The sequence below is a fragment of the Podarcis cretensis genome, assembly GCF_951804945.1.
Source record: "Podarcis cretensis genome assembly, chromosome: 8".
In the NCBI taxonomy this organism is placed as follows: domain Eukaryota; kingdom Metazoa; phylum Chordata; class Lepidosauria; order Squamata; family Lacertidae; genus Podarcis; species Podarcis cretensis.
This window is the reverse complement of record NC_137177.1, coordinates 35,420,023-35,441,039: the sequence shown is the minus strand read 5'-3', so window position 1 is coordinate 35,441,039 and position 21,017 is coordinate 35,420,023. Positions and strand designations below refer to the sequence as shown.

The 21,017-nt window shown below is 48.8% G+C and overlaps 1 protein-coding gene across 1 annotated transcript in view; it reads left to right on the top strand.

Moving 5' to 3' along the window:
• The first annotated feature begins 19,278 nt into the window (after nucleotides 1-19,278).
• The window catches only part of HPCA (hippocalcin), a 28,362-nt gene continuing 26,623 nt past the window's right edge, over nucleotides 19,279-21,017 (top strand). The window contains exon 1 of the mRNA XM_079989114.1: nucleotides 19,279-19,609. The gene's annotated coding sequence lies outside the window, so the exon portion shown is untranslated. The remainder of the gene's footprint in view (nucleotides 19,610-21,017) is intronic.

Sequence of the window (21,017 nt, the reverse complement as noted above, 5' to 3'; positions counted from 1 at the left end):
CAGGCATTTTCATCCAGAAGAGCCCTGCATTGAAGACATGCTCTGGACAATATGCCTTGACATCCAGCAGCCGCTTTAGTTGTGCAGGGTATGTTTTTGTAGCCTCTTGTTTGCAGACTAACTTCCCCAGTCATTCAGACATTCTTAAGTTTGAAACAGATCTTAAAGCCATTAAGCCAACTGGGGCTGGCTTTGAATTCCTTGGCAGGCTGGTCACCATCTGTGGCGAAAGATGTGAAGTGGTCATAGAAGCTCAGAGCCTTTTGGCACAAGATGCTGCCATCCACTGGCTCATGTCTTCCAGTCACTGCCTTCACCAAAGCCTTGTCCTGCACCTGGCTGGCCACTGTTGCAGTCAATGGTGTATGTGCTGCCGCACCCCAATGCATCTCCTTCTCATGCACCTTGAGAGCATGGATGCTGGGCACATTCCTGCCATATCTGCATGTCATAGCCCATACAGACATGCATCCCTCAAGCAGTCCAGCACAGCCATTTTTCTTCCAGCATGGCAAGCACCCTCTGCAAGCACCCTCTTTGGTTTCTCAGCAGCAGCTGGTGAGGATGCCTTGTGTTTTGGGGGCATTCTCCAGTCTAAAGCTCAGCCAACCACAACTTCCAACACTCCAAACCCCTTCATTGTCTCCCCCCCCTCCAAAAAAAAACCCCTTCTCCAACTGCCTCTTCTACACCCAAACACTCTCATGAAGGCTGCAGGAATTCCTGCTCTCTCACCCACGTTTCATGTGTGTTTGCCATTTTCATATTTTCTTATTTCTCCCTGGAGTGTGGTTTCCCCCCTCCCCCCAGCAACGCACATAAAGCTATGAACACGTGTCTTAAATAAGCATAAGATGTATTGTGTAAGATTTCTGTATTGCAACAGAATTTAATTTGGGGATCAGACTGTATGTGAGGGTGTGGGTAGCAGCAACCAGGTTGAATAGTAATAACCAGGTAGTTGTAAGCCTTAAATATGGCAGCCCTCTGCCAGCTGGTTTACCTGGCCGGAAGGTGAGTGAGGAAAGTCCAGCCCCTGCAACCATTATGCAAGGAAGGCATGAACCATGGGGATTTGCTGCCACCTGCTGCTGCCTCATGAGACTGCACCCTCGGGGGCAAGGTAACTTGGGGCACTCCCAGGCAGCCTGATTACTCTATCCTCATTGTTTGCAGGTAGATTAGATGATGTGGGATCGAAGCAAGGGCTATTCCACACTTTCCAGTTCACTCCTCCATCACTTTCCTTATTACAAAAAGTCTGGTCTTTCAGGAAAGCGGGTTTGTTGTCCAGGACCTCCTGATCAGCAATAATTGTGCAGCCTGAATTTGCCAGTGGCAGGTGATGGAAACTAATCCAAAAATAATGATAACCTGGTCACCAAGGATTAATTCAGTATCAAGAAACAAAAGAATGAAGTCATGGTGCCACTAGAACCCTTCCTTCCTTCCTTCCTGCCAGCATGGTGTGGTGGTTAAGAGCAGTGGACTCGTAATCTGGTGAACCGGGTTTGATTCCCTGCTCCTCCACATGCAGCTGCTGGGTGACCTAGGGCCAGTCACACTTCTCTGAAGTCTCTCAGCCTCACTCACCTCACAGAGTGTTTGTTGTGGGGGAGGAAGAGAAAGGAGATTGTTAGCCGCTTTGAGACTCCTTAAGGGGAGTGAAAGGTGGGATATCAAGTCCAAACTCTTCCTCTTCCTCTTCCTCTTCCTCTTCCTCTTCCTCTTCCTCTTCCTCTTCCTCTTCCTCTTCCTCTTCCTCTTCCTCTTCCTTCCTTCCTGCCATATTGCTGATCTTTTCATTTGTGCCACCTGAATGGTATAATACTACTTCTTTATGTCACTGGCTTTTTTGGCAGCCAACTATCCCCTCACCCCTTGCTTTATTTGCCATCAAGCTTGATGAAGAGTTCTGGAGAATCTCAAAAGTTTGCACCCTATTTTCTGACATTTTGGTTGGCCTAAGAAAGCTTTTTCCCTGATATGGATGTTGGCATTTGCAGCTTTCTCATATCTACTACCTGACTGGCACTGTTTTTCTCTTGGGTCAATGGCCTTATCTCTTCCTGATTTCTTTCAGATCAGCTGCTGAGTTCAGAATCTTCAGCTAACCCAAAATGCAATTCCAAGCGCCAGAGCTGTGCGGAAGCTGCTACTACTACAATTGTTCCGCCTCCTCCTCCACCACTGGCCTCCTGTTTCTTCCAAGTCCAATTAAAAGCACTGATCATTGGCATTAGAGCTTATTGCCATTAGGGTAAGAGACCAGGGTGCTTGAAGGACCATTCCCCATCCTTCATGGACTTTGGATGCCAGACCAGCCTTCCCCACCCCACATCTGGTGTCCTCCAGATAACCATGTTGGCTGGGGCTGGTGGGAGTTAGTCCAAAACATCTGCAAGGCATCAGGCCATGGCAGGTTTATGTTCCAGGAGGCTTAGGATTTGGCTCACTGCTGAACAATGTGCTGCTGGTTATCCACTGTGTGGTTTGGCTTGGTTTGGTGTGTGGTTTTTACCTCATTACATGATTGCTCTTCAATTACATTGTGCCTCACTGCTTTGAGCATCTTATTGTGAGCTGGGAAGGCAGGCCATAAATACTATAAATTAATAACTATCCAGCCTAAATGGAGTGAGGTGCCATCTAAACAAGGCCTTGTAAAAACATTCGTTACAAAACTTGACCTTAAGTACAGTTTTGTCAAAGCCGGGCTCAAGTTTCAGCTCTTTCTCACTCTTTTTCCTGTTAAGTGCTGGATTTTTCCTAGCTCAATCCAGAATGCTTCTGTAGTTTACTCAACAGCCCACCTAAGATCTTTCCTGGAACAAACAATTCGGTGTCCTTTTTTATTTCACAGGGGCCTGGCAGCAGCACTCATCAGGTCTGGCAATAGCAAAGGACCCCAGAGGGTCAGAAGGGCCCTTCACTGACCTCATCTGGTTGCCTCATCCTCCCAGCCCTGCCTGCCAGGCCCCTAGATGGCTGTTCCAGCTATTGCCAGATAGTGGCAGAGCCACTTTTGACTGGGCAAAGCTTGGCTTCTGCCCACAATGGCTGCCCACCATCTTAATTGACTTAAAATGCAGTGCCCTAGCCTATAGATAATTATTATAATATGTATTATTTTAAAAATTATTTCTACCCCACCCATCTGGCTGGGTTGCTCCAGCCACTCTATGAAATAAAGCCAATGGATCTATGGAATATATAGATTAGAACTATAAAATCTATAGGTCTCACAGAGCTGCAGCTGGAGCCTGGCATTTTCGATCAATCAAGAGGGGGGGCAGTAGCCCCCACAGATGCAGGCAGGACCAGCCAAGCTTCATTCCCATTTAGACATTGCCCTCTGCTGAAATGTCATGCCCCGGGGGGTGGGGGTGAGGTCTGCAGGGAAGAGAGAGTTGGGTGGCATTGCTGCCCCGGTGGGAACAGCAGCAGAAAAAATACTGCACAGTTATCAGTCCAGTGTTTTATGAGTTTGGTTCATGAAATTCTATTTTGTTATTTGGGTTGCAAGAATCAAGTTCAATAAAAAATACTTCTTAAAAAGTTTTTGGAGGGCTGATATTGGGCTCATTAGAAACAACCATGTTGAGACACCCTCCCTTGAAGCTGGCACTGGAGCAACATGGCTCTCTTGAAGGTATGAGATGATACCAAGGGTCCAGAGGCAATGCTTAAAAACCTTTTGATGGATGCCCCAGTTGAGCAGGTTATTAGTAACCCTAGTATTGTGCATAAACCCTAGTACTGTGCATAAGGAACACGGGTGGCGCTGTGGGTTAAGCTACAGAGCCTAGGACTCTGTAGATCAGAAGGTCGGCGGTTCGAAACCCTGTGACGGGGTGAGCTCCCGTTGCTCAGTCCCTGCTCCTGCCAATCTAGCAGTTCAAAAGCACGTCAAAAGTGCAAGTAGATAAATAGGTACTGCTCTGGTGGAAAGGTAAACGGCGTTTCCATGCACTGCTCGCCAGAAGCAGCTTAGTCATGCTAGCCACATGACCCGGAAGCTGTACGCCGGCTCCCTCGGCCAATAAAGCGAGATGAGCGCCGCAACCCCAGAGTCGGTCACAACTGGACTTAATGGTCAGGGGTCCCTTTACTTTTTACTGTGCATAAAAAAACCCCACCAGTTTAGGTTAGGAGTTGTATCTCTGCTCTCTCCACAGAGAGGAAGAGGGAAGATCTTGCATAATTTGAAAGCAAATCACATGTGTTTTTTCTTCTTCTTCTTCTTCTTCTTCTTCTTCTTCTTCTTCTTCTTCTTCTTCTTCTTCTTCTTCTTCTTCTTCGTTTATGTGTAGATTTCATTAATTTATCCGGAGACAGTTCCCCCATTCCCACCGCTCTGAAACTGATAAGCCAGGCAACGCAAACTCCCGGGCTATTGCCTAGGCAGCCAGAAGGGGGAGCTCCATGATCACAGCAAAGAAGGGCGTGGCAGCCTTCCAACCTTTCAAACGATGCTCGTCGGCCGGGGAGGTCCAGAGATATCCCTGCTTTAAGGGATTCTGCCTTTAGGAGCCGTCTGAGTGCAGAAATTTAGGAGGTGAAGTTATTCTCTGGCATGGTGGTAGAGCGGCGTGCGTGCAGCGGGGAGCTTCACCGATTTGATTTCTGTGTGCCCGGGTACAGGGTCAGTAGAAACCGGTGGTCTTCCTGCAAGGTTGGCCATCTGAAAGAGCTCTGTATAAAAGAAAGCTCATCCTTCCAAAGTGGATCCTGTTGCCATGGATACCTTGTTCCTGTTCATCTTGCAAACCCAGGAAACCCCTTCGAGTTTTTGCATCTTACACAGAACAGCAGGCTGTGGTTCCCCCGGGGGTGGTGGGGGAGGGAGAGATAATATATGGAGCTTGACATCCTCTGAAATCTCCAGTTGAAGGGGACTGGTGTGAGCAAATCAGATAAGGTGATGCCAAGAAAGGGAGCCAAATGTGCTTGTAAACCCATAAAGCACATTCAAAGCACATTTCTTCCCTCAGAGATTCCTGGGCACTGTAGTTTGCTAAGGGTTGCTGGGCAATGTAATTCTGTGGGAGGTGAACTACACTACCCAGAGTTCTTTGAGGGAAAGAGTTGGTTTTGACTGTTCTTTAAAGGCCTAGTGTGTTTTCTCACCACCACCACCCCCATCCCACCCCATAGAACAAAAGTCTTTAAGTCATTTCCATACAGGGTCTTTCTTATTGGTTCTGTTATAGTGGAGCTGCACCCAGGGCCATTTGTCAGGTTAGCAACAGAGTCCTCTGTATGTCTACTCAGAATGTGGTCCATTGAGTTGAATGGGGCTTACTCTGAAGTGAGTGGCTATAGAATGGCAGTCTGCATGTGTTGAATATAGGAACCTGCTCACTGGACATATTCCTCTTTCTCCTTCCCAGTGTTACTGCTGCCTAGAGATGGTGATGGAATTCATTTCAGTTCACATTTAAAGCCGCACCTAGATAATTCACACTTTGTCATACGTGACCTTTGTTTTGCCATGCACTTCTCCAGCCAAGTCATCTGTACAGAAATGCATCTACTGGAGTGAGGTGCAAAGAAAAATTCCTATAATAGTGAAGATAACATACAAAAGTGTATCTTCAATGTGTGGCGTAATGGTTTGTGTTGGACTGGGACCTGGGAGACCAGGGTTTGAATCCCCAATCAGCCATGAAGTTCACTGGGTGATCTGGGGCCAGTCACCATCTCTTAGCCTAACCTACCTCACAGGGTTGTTGTGAGGGTGAAATGGGTGGGAGGATAACCACCTAGAGATCCTTGGGTGATGCTATATAAATGTGGTAAATAAAAACAAGCAAGCAAATGTCTTGTTAGGGGAAATGGCTTTGTAAAAATGTGTACATTGGGAGAAGCCCACATTAAAATGTTCATGAATTTTCATGAGAACTTTAAAAAAAAAAAATCACAAGCTGGTGTTGAAATACAGAGAAAGTGAAAGGAACCAAAATTGACAGGTGTTCCCCCAGCGCTCCTGCTTGCTTCACTCTGCCTTTCTCCGAAAACCAAAGTAGGAAACAGAAATGAAACAGCCCAGGATAGCTGTCAACTTTTCCCTTTTCTTGTGAGGAATCCTATTTGGAATAAGGGAATTTCCCTTAAAAAAAGAAAAACGTTATGACCGGGACTAAGAGTCTGATTCATGCTGAGTATATTAGAGGAGCTTTAAATGCATGTTTGGTAGGTAGAATATAAGAAAGGTAGAGGGTAAATAAATATCCATATGTGAGAGATTGGTATTGGTTCTTCCTTTACACAGAAAAGCCCCCTCTGGGTTTCAGGATAAACTGTAGAGCTATCAGACTTACTTATGAATGTAAATCATCTACTTTAATCAACCCAGTTTCGACAGTGGGGTGGGGGGGCAGGACTTGCAGAAGGAGAACAAAAGCGGGGAGCCCCAAATGGCTCCATCATGGTTTGCCTAGAAGACAGGAGAGGAGAAGAGTTTCTTGCTCAGTGTCAGAGAAGTTGGGATTCAGTGGCTGTGCTTATATGTCATCTTCCTTCCTGAGAGCTTCCAAGTTGAGGCATGACATGGAAGAGTAGGAGGCTGTGGATGTGCACAAACAGCCCCTTTCACAGGCTTGAAGGCAGCACAGCTGTGCCATCGCGGCTCACAGTACGCCTGCTTATTTGCTAATTATTGTTCTTCCTGGTCAAACAGATTTTGCAGGGGGCAGTCATACAGCTTCAGGGTCTGAGACAAGGCAAGTTGGTGATAACCATCCCTTGATTTCTCAGCATCTGGTGGTCACAGGTAGACTGGCTTGAAACATGGATGCTCCACTTAGTTGATAGCCACTAGCTGACCTCTCCTCTGCAATACATAGCTAATCCTTTTTGCTTAAAGTCGCAAATAATTGGACGTGCATTTACACCGCTACAGGGCAGAACTTTCATTTATCTTTGAGGACTTCTTCTTAAACCATGAAGACAGCTATTGTGGCCTCACAGGAATTGAACTGGAAACTGCAATCACCATTTTAATATGTGAATAACACCACACAGGGAACTAAAGGGCAGAGAGGGTTGCCAACTTTTCAGCAAGCCTCTGTTCCTATGCCTTTGACAGCAGCTTGATACGCAATTACGGATCAAGATACAATTCTGTGCCTGTGAAAAGCTCCCCCTGGAAAACCCTGCAGATCAGTGTGCCCTGGCAGTCTCAGGAGCAGGGTCTGGCTTAGAAATTGGGAAGGGGGCAGATCTCCTCTTTCTCTGCATCTAAAAGAAGCCTTGAGGATCTGCTCCATATAACCAAAAGCTCTCCTGCCTCTCCAGAACAGAGACCAGCAAGCAGCCAGATGCCTCCAAGCTCACCTCCCACGCCTGCCTTCTGCTTGGTGTAACCCACGGGTGCTGCATTCATTGTCAGCGCTCCATTTTTCATTGGGACTCAAATGTTTATTCATCCCCCCACCACGTCCTGGTGGAAATCCTGAGGACAGCCTGTCCTGAAGCCTGATACCAGAGTAGCAGCTCCACACACCTCCTCCGTTGCCAGTGAGAATGAATAAAACATGATTGTCTGAATCCACTCTCAGAGGACAAGGTGCTGGAATGGTTGGAGGGTTCCTGTCATCTCCTCCGAGAATTAATTTTCTCTTGTCGTTTTTCTCCCTGGTTTCAGTTAGACTGGGCTCCCTCCCTCCCCCCCCCCCCCCAGCTGCCGCCTGTTCTCTGGGGTAGCGTAGAAGGAATGTGCTGTTCAGAAGAAAACAGTGGAACAGATTCCTCAAATGCAATGTTCAGATTCACATTTCCTTCCCATTCAGAGAGCTCATGTGCAAAGTCACGCCTGGTGCTTCAGCCGGCTGGCCTCGCAAATGCATATTTAGGGTGGGGTGCCAGAATGCATCAGAAATGTTCATAGCAACGCACTGAAGGCATCGGTGCTAGTGAAAATGAAGACTACCTACACTTATAGAATTAAACGGGTTTAACGGTAATGCCTTCTCCATAAGGAACTCTTGATATTGCGATTCTGTGACCTGGATTTGCACAGCACGAGAGGATTTCTGGATGTTCAAGGCCACAAAGTGGGTTTTAGAGTCTTCATATCATGAAGACTTGGATTTCCACCTAGCTTCCCACCTCAAGTTTTGAACCCGGCTTCCATCAGATAGCTCTCGCTTAAAGAAATATAACTTTTCTTCTGAAAGGCATGTCTTGTATTGATTTCTCCTCAGTATTTTGCACACGCTGACCTGGTTCAAGTGATGCTAAGCCAAACCATAGCTGCTTAGTGCAAATGTGTGAGCCTGCAGGCTCCCAGGGAAAAGATTCTGTCCTTGTTGCTCCTCCCTGGTTGTTATGCGGCTGCACCATACAGAGCTATGTAGCCATGGGTTGCTCTTCGTTTGCTGCTCGTGGTTTGTCTAGGAGAGCCATGGTCTGGCTTAGCATGACATGCCAACCAGGCACATATCTTATTCATCCTCGCAACATCCCTGCAAGGCAGACAGTATTATTAGCTGCCTTAGGAGGGCCCATCTAGCTCAGTATTGTTGATGGTGGCTAGCAGGAACCCTCTGAGGTTTTAGGTGATGCTGAAGATTGAACCTGAGACTGCTTGCATATAAAACAGGTGTCCTTCCTCTGAGCAGGCCGGTGCTAAGATGGGTGGGGAGGAGACTGGCTTGTATGTGGAGATATGGGTTAGGGGAGATCATAAAAAAGAAAGAAATCCTTCCCGGAACTATAAACTTTCCCCACTCTTCAGAGATGCCCCCTTGCTATGTAGAGATGAAATGCTCAGGCTTGGGTGGGTGGGTGTATTATCTAGGTCCTGGAGAGCAAAGCAGGGAAGATCGTGAGAGAGGAGGAAGGAAAACTGGTGCCCTCCAGGGACCTGAAGAACAGCATTGGCAGAAGGCTTATGGACCAGTTCCAAGGCTTTCAAGCCTGAAGAGGCATGATCTTTCTGCAGTGGTCTTCCCCAGGTAAGGGGGTCTCCAGAGGTTTTGGACTACAACTCCCAGCACTTGGGGAAGACAGTCTTCAGGAGTGGAGAAAAAACTGTGTTGTGGTTCTTACTTGCCTATAGTTTAGCCATGTTATTTGATGGAGGTTGCTCTGGGTCCCCTGAGAGAAAAACCTTAAAACCATCTTTCTGGCACACAGTAAATGCCTTTGTTACCATCCTTCTTCTCCAGTACGCATACAAAAAAGGAGGGTCCCTTTTTCTTCAGCAGCTGCCCTGCTTTGACATTGCCCTCTTCTCTCCTACCTCTCTCCTATCTCTGAGCCCGTTCTGACCTTGACCATTGCTGAGCTTGGAGCACAGATAACATGCCCACAGAAGTAGAGAGGGGTGCATGCTCATGTGTGTGTGTGTGTGTGTGTGTGTGTGCGCGCGCGCGCATTGTCCATTATTAAATGAATCCCCCGCCTCCCACAACCAAAACCGCCTTAAGTCTAGATTTAGCCAGAGTACAGCTTCCATTTCAGATGAGAGCAGAGACATCACAAAAGGCTTTGTATTCCAGGAAACCTCGTTAGAGGTTTAAATTATACGAATGGGCTTTTGAGCAGAGATCCTCATTATCTGGGCATTTGCAATTAATCCCCTGCTTTCCCATCTCTCTCTCTCTCTCCCCTCCCCCCCTCCTCCCCCACAAATGCTCCAGATTCCTGGCTCCACAGCCCAATTTACCTTGACTGTCCCTTTCGATTTTGTAGGGTCGTGTGCAGCACCAGGACAGGAGTTAGAGATGTATGTTGTGGGTGATAGGGAAATATTGGAGACGATTACAAGCAGGCCCTGGGGAGAAAGCCAGCAGCCCAGCCAGACAGTCCCTCAGGGTATTTGGCATAAATTTTCCCCTGGCAGGAAAAGAGGGATATGCTTTGCACTCCCTGTTTTTGTGACGCTGAAGGGTTTTCCCCCCTTCCTTTTGGAGAGAGTCCCACTAAGGTGATTGCTAGAGGACAGCAAGGCTTGGAAATAAGTCCATCTAAGTCACTAGCCTGCTTCCTGATACAGATCTAGCCCAGGGGACGAGGGGAACAGACTATCCTGTTCTCACCTCAAAGGGGGAAAAGGCAATCCAACTATTCCAGATTACTAAAAGCCCACACCTGGTCACCTGGAAGCTATCCTTACTCACCATATTTAGTAACATCTACATGAAACCAGAGGGACACAGGTGGCGCTGTGGGTTAAACCACAGAGCCTAGGACTTGCCAGTCAGAAGGTTGGCGGTTCAAATCCCCGCGACGGGGTGAGCTCCCATTACTCGGACCCTGCTCCTGCCAACCTAGCAGTTCAAAAGCACGTCAAAAGTGCAAGTAGATAAATAGGTACCGCTCTGGCGGGAAGGTAATCAGCGTTTCCGTGCGCTGCTCTGGTTCGCCAGAAGCGGCTTAATCATGCTGGCCACATGACCCAGAAGCTGTACACTGGCTCCCTCAGCCAATAAAGCGAGATGAGCACCGCAACCCCAGAGTCGGCCACGACTGGACCTAATGGTCAGGGGTCCCTTTACCTTTACCTGAAACCAGAGTGAGGTCAGCCATGGTCTGGGAACTGGGTATCATCACAGGACGAAGCTCTGTTTCTTCTCCTTTGCATCTCATTCAGGTGAGCCAGCAGATGTGCTGAATTGGCGCTTGGGACCAGTAATGGCCTGCATGTGGGCCACTCAACGGAATCTCATTCCTGACAAAACTAAGGTACTGTTGGTCATGCTTCTATCCAGGGTCACCATCTTTTTCTGGAGAGGTTGCACAACTTTGAAGGAACAAGTTCGCTCTCTTTTGGAGGGTGCATTGATCCAGATTTGTCTCTTGAGATCTCAGTGGTACTTTGTGTGCCTCACCCGCTTGGATAGCCTTTGTAGGCTGCTAACTTCCCATCTGCCAGGTCATTATGCTGCAAGCTTGCCAGTTCTGTGCCACTTTTGTAATCATTTATCAGATCTGAATACATCTGCACACTGGCAAAATCTCGGTTGAGCCGGTACAGTGAATAGACTAGTTATTCTCCCCCACCTAATCCTTGCAGGGTTGTTGTGAAGATAAAATGACGGGGAGAGCTGTGTACACAGCCTGGAACTCCTTGGAGAAAAGGCAGGGTAAGAATGAAATAAATAAATGTCAAAATATGGAAGCAAGCGTGAGATAACAATTTCATAAATGGCTGTGACAGTTAGGGCATTGCCATAAGAACACTCAATCACCAAAATAACCTCTGAATAAGCCACCATGGTCCCTGAATTCTCCATGCCACCAATTAAAATTGGCTGCACTGATTAATCAATTAAGGCTGCTTCCAGATGGACTGCTGCTAGTTCTAATCAATCATTGCTCTTCCTCTGGAAGCTACAAGCAAAATTGCAGTTGGCTTCAGACACTGTTGGGGTTGTTTCACCCCTTCTCTCTATACTTATCCCTCTGTGCTTTGCCCACACCACTGGAGGTGACACTGCTGCTATGGGGAGGGGGTGGCAGCTAATTTCACCCGAGCAATCATTGTGGGTGTGCACAATACGAGCAATCCTTTGAAATAACAGTGTGTATTGAGTGCTGTGTGTGCTTCTTCACTTAACAGTGATAGCTGGTCAATACCCATTAAATCACTATGAACTGTAGAGCTGAAAGGGACCCCAAAGTTCATCTATTCCAACCCATGGCTTAGGGCAGGGGGCCCATTGTTACATCCCAGTCTTTGCTTAAAATCCTTTAACAATTACTGCCTTCTCGTGCAAATCTGTTCCAAGGTCAAACAGCACATACTGTTGGGACATTCTTCCTAATGTTTAATCTAAATGTGTTTTCTTGTCCAGGTCCTACCCTCTGGAGCAATGGCTGATGGGAGTTGTAGTCCAATAACATCTAGAGGGCACCAGGGTGATGGAGGCTGCTCTAGAGCAATACAGATGGAGCATTTGCTCCACCATCTACCCTTCAAGATATCTGAAGGTGGCTTCCATACAACCTGTTAAATGTCACTTTTATCACCTCATTCAGCCTTTTCCCCAGACCCCCATCATCATTGCAAGGGAGGCACTTCTTGCATTCTCAGTTGTGCAGGATATTGTACACCAGTAGTAATGCCTTGGATTGGGCCCATTGGTTAACTAGCAGCCATCGCAGTGTTCTCAAGATCTTTGCAATCTGATCTCTCTTCCCTGCCCAGGCAACATCCTGCTACAGCCTTCAGGCAGCCCCATACCCAGTGCATTGCAGCAGTCCAGATTGGAGAAGGGTCATTAGAGATTGGGTTACTGATGCCAGGCTGTCTAGGAATAGCAGTTCTCCAGCTTGCTGGGGCTACGAAAGCTGCTTACTTTCACTCAGGTTCTTCCTGTATTTATTTCTGCTAAAGCAAATGTTTCCCAATTGCCCTGTGCTCTTTCTTCCAAAAAATAAGGCAAATGGAGAACTTGCTAGGCTCTTCTGTCTAGGAAGGGGTTTTCCAGCAGCAAATACTGCTCAAGATTGGCACTCTTGGAAATTCTCCTTGCCGTGCAAAATCTGTGACTCGCGTGCAAAATCTGTGGCAAGGTTGGCACTCTTGAGTCGAAGAAATTCTTCTCCAGCTGCCATGGCAACTTGAGGGAATACCTGCAGATTTCCCTCCAGAAAGGGGGAGAGGGAGGGAGGGAGGGGAAAGGCTGCCGCAGCATCTGCCAGCAGGGTCCTGGGAGGGTTCTTGTCTGCCCCTGGGAATCTTTGAGCACAAGAAACCAGGAGGAGACTCTTGTTCCCCTGAGAGGCAGACAGGAAGAAAACTGCAGAGCAGGCAGAATTCTGGCAGCAACTGCACAGAAGGACAAATGGGGACTGGGGAGGGTGGGGAGTCTGTTGGGGGCTGGTGGCCTTGTGGCGTTTGGGAATAGGTCTTGGTCAACTCAGAGGGAGGACAGATGAGGTGACACACTTATTCCATTCTGAATAATGGAAGCCTCAACTGAGAAAACAAAATCAAAAGACAGATCTAGGGTTGCAAACTGGCGAGCACAAAAAAGGACCCACGAACCCCACAGATCAAAGCACAGCTAGAAAGGCCCATTAATAAGTTGGCAACCATACCGAGTCAGGCCATTGGTCCATCTAGTTCAGTATTGACTACAATGAGTGGCAGGGGGTCTCCAGGGTTTCAGGCTGGGGTCTTGCCCAGCTCCAATTGGAGATGCAGTCAGGGATTGGACATGGGATTTTCTGTTGCATGGAAAGGAGATGCTCTGCCACTGAGACTGTGGCTTAGTGTGGGGAGCTGGGAGGGGAAGGGGCATCTGTGTGAGGGCATCTGCCTTGCAAGCAGAAGGTTCCTGGTATGGTCCCCAGCATCTCCATGTAGGGTTGCGAGGGACTTTGACCTGAATCCCTGGAGATCCGCTGCCAATCAGCATTGGCAATGCTGATCTAGATGGACTAATGATCTGACTCCATATGTTATGAGTTTGGGGAGGGGGAAGTAGGCTGTATGCGAGATCCTTCTAATCCCTGGATCCATCAAGTGCTAAAATATAAGGCAGGCTAGCTTCCTGTGTTGAGGCGATCACCTGGGTGATGGGTCATTCAGGGAAACAAAGGAAAGGGGCTCTGTGTGAGATGGCAGGTGGGTGGGAGCTTCCAGTTAATTAGAAGGAGAAAGCCAAAGTTTAGAGCTGATTTGCAGTCAGGTGGGCCAGAATCAAAGCAGCAAGCAGGGAAGCAATAGAAACAAGGCAATGGTTGATTTCTGTTTGAATCAAAGGCTGTGCTTATGGGAAAAACAAGACTTGTCTGAGCTGTTAATGCTGTGAGCTCCTCCATCGTAGGCTCAGGCTATATGTGTGTGTAAAAACAAACCATATATCATAAAGACACCACAGTCTCTGCTGTGCCTCATTTCCAAAAGGAACCACAAAGTGTTTGGAACCCCTGGAATCTCATACCATTTGGAGATTGGGGTGGCATGCAACAAATCCAAGGCAACTTCCTGTGTTCCTTCCAGTTGCAAAGAGTGGGTGCTCCTGTGCTTTTTATCACTGTATAGAAGAGGAGTTTTTGTCTGGTGCAGCTAATTGGGCAGGATTGAGAAAAGTGAATGTATTTCTGACCTCTTTTAATTAAACTAACCGCTTTTTAAAAATGACAGGTTAGTGGTCATTGTAACATCCTGTAACAAGGAGTCTCATGTATTAATTGGTGTGCTGCATGAAGAGGCCCTTCCTTTTGAGCATCCTAAACTTGCTGGCCACCCAGTTGTCTGGATGAGTTCTGGAGCTGAGAGAGAGAGAGAGAGAGCATTTTTGCTTTTGTTTGAATGACTAAAATAGACTAGACATCAGAATTCTGATCACCGATCTGCATTCACTGTCTCCAGCATCTCATCTTAGTCTGTTCCTAAAATCCACTGCCTTCATGAATGTAATTGGCCACTATGGTGCACCCATCCACATTCACCATCCTTTTCCTAAATGAAAAGGTTTTTCATCATAAGGAAGATGCTACAAATTTGGTTTCTGGATCATTAATCTAACAATGTTTGTTAGACAAGATTAACATCCAGTCCAGCTTGCCCAAACCTTCTACTTACAACAGACAGTTGCTCATGAGCAAAGCAAGAAGCTGATGGCTGGAGCCCATTCGGACTGGAAGGGTGGGAGGCAGGGATCCCAACAGTAGGTGGTGCCAGACCCAATGAAAAGCAGAGCCAACTCATTTTGGCTTGGTCCCCATCCTCCTCCCTGCTGAGTTCTGCAAGGAGCAGCCCTGAGACAAAGAAAGAGGAAGGTATTTGCTTCCACCCCATGGACTGGTTGTAAGTAACAAGGTGGCGGGGGGGGCGAGGCTGGCGAAGGGCAACCCATGCTTGGTACATTCACCCTAATGGGCAAGCCTCCACTGAAGCTGATGGCCTTCCATTCAACATCTTGAAGGTATTTTGGTACCTTCTCTAAGGCTGCAATCCTGGGCACACTTACTAGGGCAGGTATGGTGAACTTGTCCTCCCCACCACAACATTCTGAGACTATAGCTCCCATCATTGCTGGCTACTGACCATGCTGGCTATGGCTGATGGGAGCTGGAGTCCAACCACACCTGAAGTGCCACAGGTTTCTTATCACTGTGCAATTGAAGTCTATGGGATTTGTTTCTGATTAAGCACACAGAGGATCTGGCCACACCTTCTCCTTTTCTGCTATATTGCCCTCCTTGGACAAGGTTCTGTCTCCATGGGTTTTAGTGCCTAGACTGCCTTCCAAAACCAAATGGGTTCACGTAATTGCTTTCCAGGGATAATGAAGTGTGATGCCTTTCTCTTCTTCTCCAGGGCTATGTGGTTTGCACCATGTGCCCTGTTTTCTAAACTGCTGGCAGCAGGCCCCATCTCCCTCCTGAAATCCATGCCAACCCAAGGGATTAGCATGGTTTTAGGGAACGGTTTTTCGAATCGGAAATGGGATGCTTTCAAATCGCTCTGCGTCAATCATTTCGCTGTCACTCATGCAGCAGAGGATTAAAATAGCTATGAAGATGATTATCGGGGGGGGAGGGTGATCACCTGCTTGGGAAGTAGGGGAGCCACACAGACCCCCACAAACCAGGCAATCAAAACAATAAGGTACCTTCAAGATCATAAATGTTGCTCCATTTTGTTCATGTTCAGTTGATTCACCATGAAGATAATGTTAATCTTTTTTCTGTCCCTAACAGTCCCTTAATAGAACTGTTTTGAACCTTTTTGCAAAAAAAAATGCGTCCTTCTTAGAATGCACATTATTTTGTGTTTGGTCCCTCCCCCCCCCCCCCCATTTGCCACCATTGTGTCTATTTGTATTTGCAAGTCCTTAATGCAGTGGATCAGAGGTTGCACTGAGGATCTGCTGGTTGGTCAGGCCTGTTGGAAAAGACAACCACTGTGGTTAGAAAATAGTATCCACCAGCAGGACCAGCAGCAGTTTATTAGGGCACAGACTAGGATGAACAAGACACCCCATCTCTTGGAAGCAATTGTGTATCTATGCATCTGCAGTGTATTATCGTGGGTTAATTCCCGAAGCAGGTGACACCTATTGATGAGAGCAATTTAGGTTGATTAAGCAGGTTGATGTCATCAAACCTTTCTGAACCTCTTGTGTTCACAAGCTAAGAATTTAAATAGAAGCCAGGGTTTCAAAACACAACAGTCCTTGATCATGGTCTGGTTGCCTTAGATGCTTGACAGAAGCAAGGTGGTTCTCTGCTCTGGAGCCTGTTGCATCCTGGGTCCCTGATATTAACATGGGGATTTACTCTGCCCTTGCTGCTTGAGCTCAAGGCTGGCCTGAGACATTTTATTTCTGCCCCGCATCCCAAATACAAATACCAACTTCAGGGGAGATATTTTTCTCATGATCACAGCAGGGGGAGGAAGGAGTAAAATGTCCTGCTTCTGCCAGCTGCAATTCCAGTAATGAATAACATCACCCCCATCCAGGTGATGCCATTTCCTTTTTAAAAAATCTGCATATTAGTTTGGCCGTGACTAGGAAGTCCTTGCTTCAAGTCCTTCCTCCAGCATTAATTCACCAAGCTACTAACTCTCAGACTCTGCTTCTCCATTAGGAATATGGGGGTAATAACCTACCTTGGCTCACCTTAAGGGTGGTTGTTCGAAGGATTGTTGAAAAAACACAGGAAATGTGCTTTGAGCTCTTTAAGGCTATGTACACACTATATCTTTAAAGCACATTAGAAACACATTTCCCCCCTCAAATAGTTCTGGTTCCTGTGATCCCTAAGGGTTGCTGGGAATCATAACTCTGCAAGGGGTAAAGGATGCACCCAGCCTAAAGCTTTCTCTGTTTTGCTAAGCAGCAGCATTGCTGTCACGCAAATTCCAGAGGGGCTGCCCTTTGAGTCCGTAGCACCTTAAAGACTAACATTTATTGTGGATTAAGCTTTCATGGATTAGAGTCCACTTAATCAGATGCAAATGCAGCCTAGTCCCCCACTGCTCCTGGCCAGGATGCCCGCGTGGCAAAACACACCACGAGAGATCAGTGGAGCAAACAGTGTGTTGTTGTTTTTTCTTTGTTGCTTAGCGTTCTCTGGGAATCTTGTTAGAGAGATGACTCCCCAGCCCTGCCCAGCAACATCTTCCTAAAGGTTTTATGGTTCCACCCAGAACTGGAAATGGGGCTGTAATTTTAATCACTCTATCAATGTTTATTTGTGTAATTTAGAGCAAGGATGCCTCTTCCTCCCATCTGTCCAGGCCATCTGCTCCTTTCGTCACTCCCAAACAGCCCTGCCTGGCCTTTGATTGAGATGGTGCAGGAGTTTAGGGAAAGGGGGGGGGGGTTTACCTGATTCAGAAAGTGCCTGGCACACACAGTGGCTCAAAGTGAGCAGACACCTGCTGGGACCCCCAAATGCTACATGATGAGAGAGTGGGCAGAATAGGTGGATGCAACCTGGCCAAAAGTCTGCAAATGCCACTGGTCCACACCATGTTTTGCTTGCCTGCCACTATGAAGCATTTGTGGCACGTTGGTAGCCTGAAAGTTGGAGGTGGGGGAAAGAAAGCTCAGGGAACTCGCCATAGGCACCCATTAGCTCGTATCATCAAAAGTGCAATACTCTTCAGCTTCATCTCAGACAGCTTCTTTTTTGTGTCCCCCCATTAGATGCTCCCCATTTGGGGGGGGGTGTTCAAAGGCTGCTAGATGCAAGTAGTTTTGGTGAGCCTTGGAACTAACAAATCCATAGATTATCAAAACCACTTCTTCAGGAATTAATGCATTAAAGTTTCTCAGTTTTTTAAGAAATGCACATAGAAATGAAAGTGGTCACCTGACATGAGTGGCCCTTTGCTGGTCTCAGGGTCCCAACCAATGCTCGGCCCTGCTACTCTCTGGAGGTGGTCCTGGGAAAGGGGTAATGCAGAGGGTTGTACAAGCATCATTGGAGCTTTAGGAACACAGGAAGCTGCCTTATTCAGGATGAGACCACTGGCCCAGTATTGTCAACACTGACTGGCAGCAGTTTCCCAGGGTTTCAGACAAGGTCTCTCCCAGACCTACATGGAGATACTGGGGGTTGAACCTGGGACTTTTTGCATACAAAACAGAAGCTCGGTGTGTCTAATGAGTGTCCCCTTTTTGCTCAGTAGCAGCTGTGGCTGGCAGTGCCCAAAAGTCTAGGATCCAACACAAGTCCATTCAATGCCCTTCAACCTCCCACTGTCCCCCCCCCCCCACCACTTCCTTTGATAGATATTTATGGTGCCTTTGTTTGGTTTTCTATTCACATGTGCAGAGCAAGGAGTTACATCAGGTAAAGTGAAGCAACAGCCAACACAGGAAATTTGAAGCAGAGAAGTGACAGCCAGTGCAGGCACTTTGAAGCACCCCAACAGGTCTAGTGCCGACCCCTGATTTCAACAAGCTGCAGAGCACAGGAGACTGCTTCTCACTCACGTTTTTAAGCTCCTGCTCTCCAACACACAGAGGGCTATTTTCTCTAGGGCTGCCCTAACACTACCCTTGCCTCATGGTCTGCAAGAAGGCAGGGAAGCTGCGTCTTCCAAGCCTCCCCTGTTGCCCTCTGGCCAGGTCGCTGCTCTTCAAGGAAGTCACAGACAGTGGCGTAGCGTGGGGGGTGCAGGGGGGGGGGCCGGCCGCACCGGGCGCAACATCTGGGGGTTAGGGAAATCCACGGGTTAGGGGGCGCAAATCCACGGGTTAGGGGGCGCAAATCCATGGGTTAGGGGGCGCAAATTACTTGCCTTGCCCCGGGTGCTGATAACCCACGCTACGCCACTGGTCACAGAGGCTCCCAAAGGCACTTGCCCCATCATGGCGTGGCGTGGGTGGGGACATTTGGACTTTCTGTCCAGACTTCAGCATGTCTCTTCGGTGGGGCCAGCTACTTCCAAGGAAGGGTCCCTGGGGTGGCCATCTGAAACCGATCTAAAACAGATGTGCGTTTGCTGCCAGGGATGTTGCAATGGATGCTCCCCCCCCCCCATCGCTCCCTCTTCGTTCCCCCATTTTCTCTCCTTTGCAAATGAGGAAATCGAAACATGCAAATCGCTCCCCCCGTCAATCAACCCCCCATGTGAATCAAAGCTCCCCTCTCCGCTGCGGGGTGGGGTGGGGTGGGGTGGTGGTAATTCTCTGCAGAGTCCTGTAGGCTGGGCGCCTCTTGCGCCCAGTCGGACTGTACCATCCTGGCCCCGAGAAAGGGGAGGGAGGAGGTTTGCTCTGGGGGTGGGCGCCGCGGGGGCCGGCTGCATTTGAAGCCGGGCGGGGGGTGGGCGAGAGGAGGGGGCCAAGCAGCGCGTGGCTCGGCAGGCAGAGCTCTGCGGGTGTGGGGCCCGGGGGGAGCCCGACGGGTGGAGCCTGAGGGGCCTCCCCTTTCTCTTTTCCCACGTTTGCATTTGCTAGAGCCCCGAGGACCCCCCCCCCGCCCCGCTAAGCCCCGGCAGCGGGCGGGCAGCGCCTCCTCGTCGCCAGCGCCGCGGCTGCTCTGGATGGAGCAGCTGGGAGGAGGAGGAGGAGGAGGAAGCCTGGCGCTGCTGCTGCTGCTGCTGCTGTTACCGCCGCTCGCTTAGGAGCTGCCTCAGCCGGAGCCAGCCAGCCAGGGAGCCGCCAGTGCCCGCTTCGTCGCCCAGGTAGGTCGCTCGGGGAGGCGGGCGAAGTTGCAGCCAAACGAGCCCGGGAAGGAAGTTGCCATTCCGCCCCCGCCGGGGGCAGAGAGCGGCCGTCTAGGAGAGATTGCACCGGGCGGCGGATTGCATTGCGTTGCGTTGCACGTGGGGGTGAAAGGAGCCGGGCGCGTCGGGTCCCCTCCCTCCGATGCAGGCTCCTTGCAGCGAACGAGGGAAGCCCTTTGGCGGGGGGATTCTAGCCGTCTAGGATCGTAACGCTCTTCGTGGGGAAAGGGAGAAGGAGCTCTGTCCTGACACGCCTTTCTTCCCAACACGGATCAGCGGTCTTCGTAACAGTTGCTTGCAACTGCGGCCGGGGATGGGGAGGGGCTGCCTCCTGCAACAGGATGGGAACTGCACTGGGAGAAGGGCGCCCCCCATCTCGTAGGAAGCGCAAGAGGGGCCCCCCACTCCCCGAGCGGAGAAGGGCCAGGCTCTCCCACGGTTGCACTCATATGTTGCTCCTCAGTTGCAATTCATGGGAGGTGGGTTTTTCATTATTTAATTTTTTTTGCGAGGGGGTGTTGAAGAGGAGAAGGGCTGGGTAGAATGCATATGGAAAACGGGGAGGAATTCATTCTTCCCTCCCCAGGTTGATTAGAGGCACGCGTTGAGTATTTGCCCATGCAAATATGGGGCGGGGGAGCAGGAATGGGGCAGAGTGAAGGCATCCCATTTGGAGTGCCCCACAGCCCCGTGGGAAGGGAGAGGGCAGGGATTTCTCCCTCCAGATGTGTTACGCAGCAGGCATCCACCAGGCACCCAGCACCAGACATTGCTCCTCCAGCCTCTCCATCCAGTGGGCTATACATACCTTTATCTCTCATCTCCCTTTATTTCTTCATAGAATTGTAGAGTTGGAAGGGACCCTGAGGGTCATCTAGTCCAGCCCCCAGGAGCACCAACTCTCCTTTCCTGAATCCGAGTGCGACCTTGATATATTGCAGTGTAGCATTGTCTTGAGCACACCCCCCCAAACTGGAAGGAGTTAGTTCAGTTTCTAACCTAAGCCCCTCGCTTACACTGTTCAGTTTCTAACCTAAGCCTTACCAATTGCTTACAGTGTATGATTAACTGATAGCTTTCACTGGCACAAGATGATGTGTTGACGGCTTCCAACTTAGATGGCCTTTTAAAAAAAGGATTCAATCAATATTTCTTTTAAAACAAACTCCCTTAAGGCTTTCTATCCCACCTTTCTTCCACAATGGACCTCAAAATGGCATGTGTAAGATTTCCAAGGGGTCCCTCCAGGCACTAAACAGACCCACACCTGTTTGGCTTCAGCAGCTTCCTGTATCACATGCCTCCAGACCCATGTTGCTGACTCTTAGCCAGTGGCGTAGCGTGGGGGGTGCAGGGGGGGCCGGCC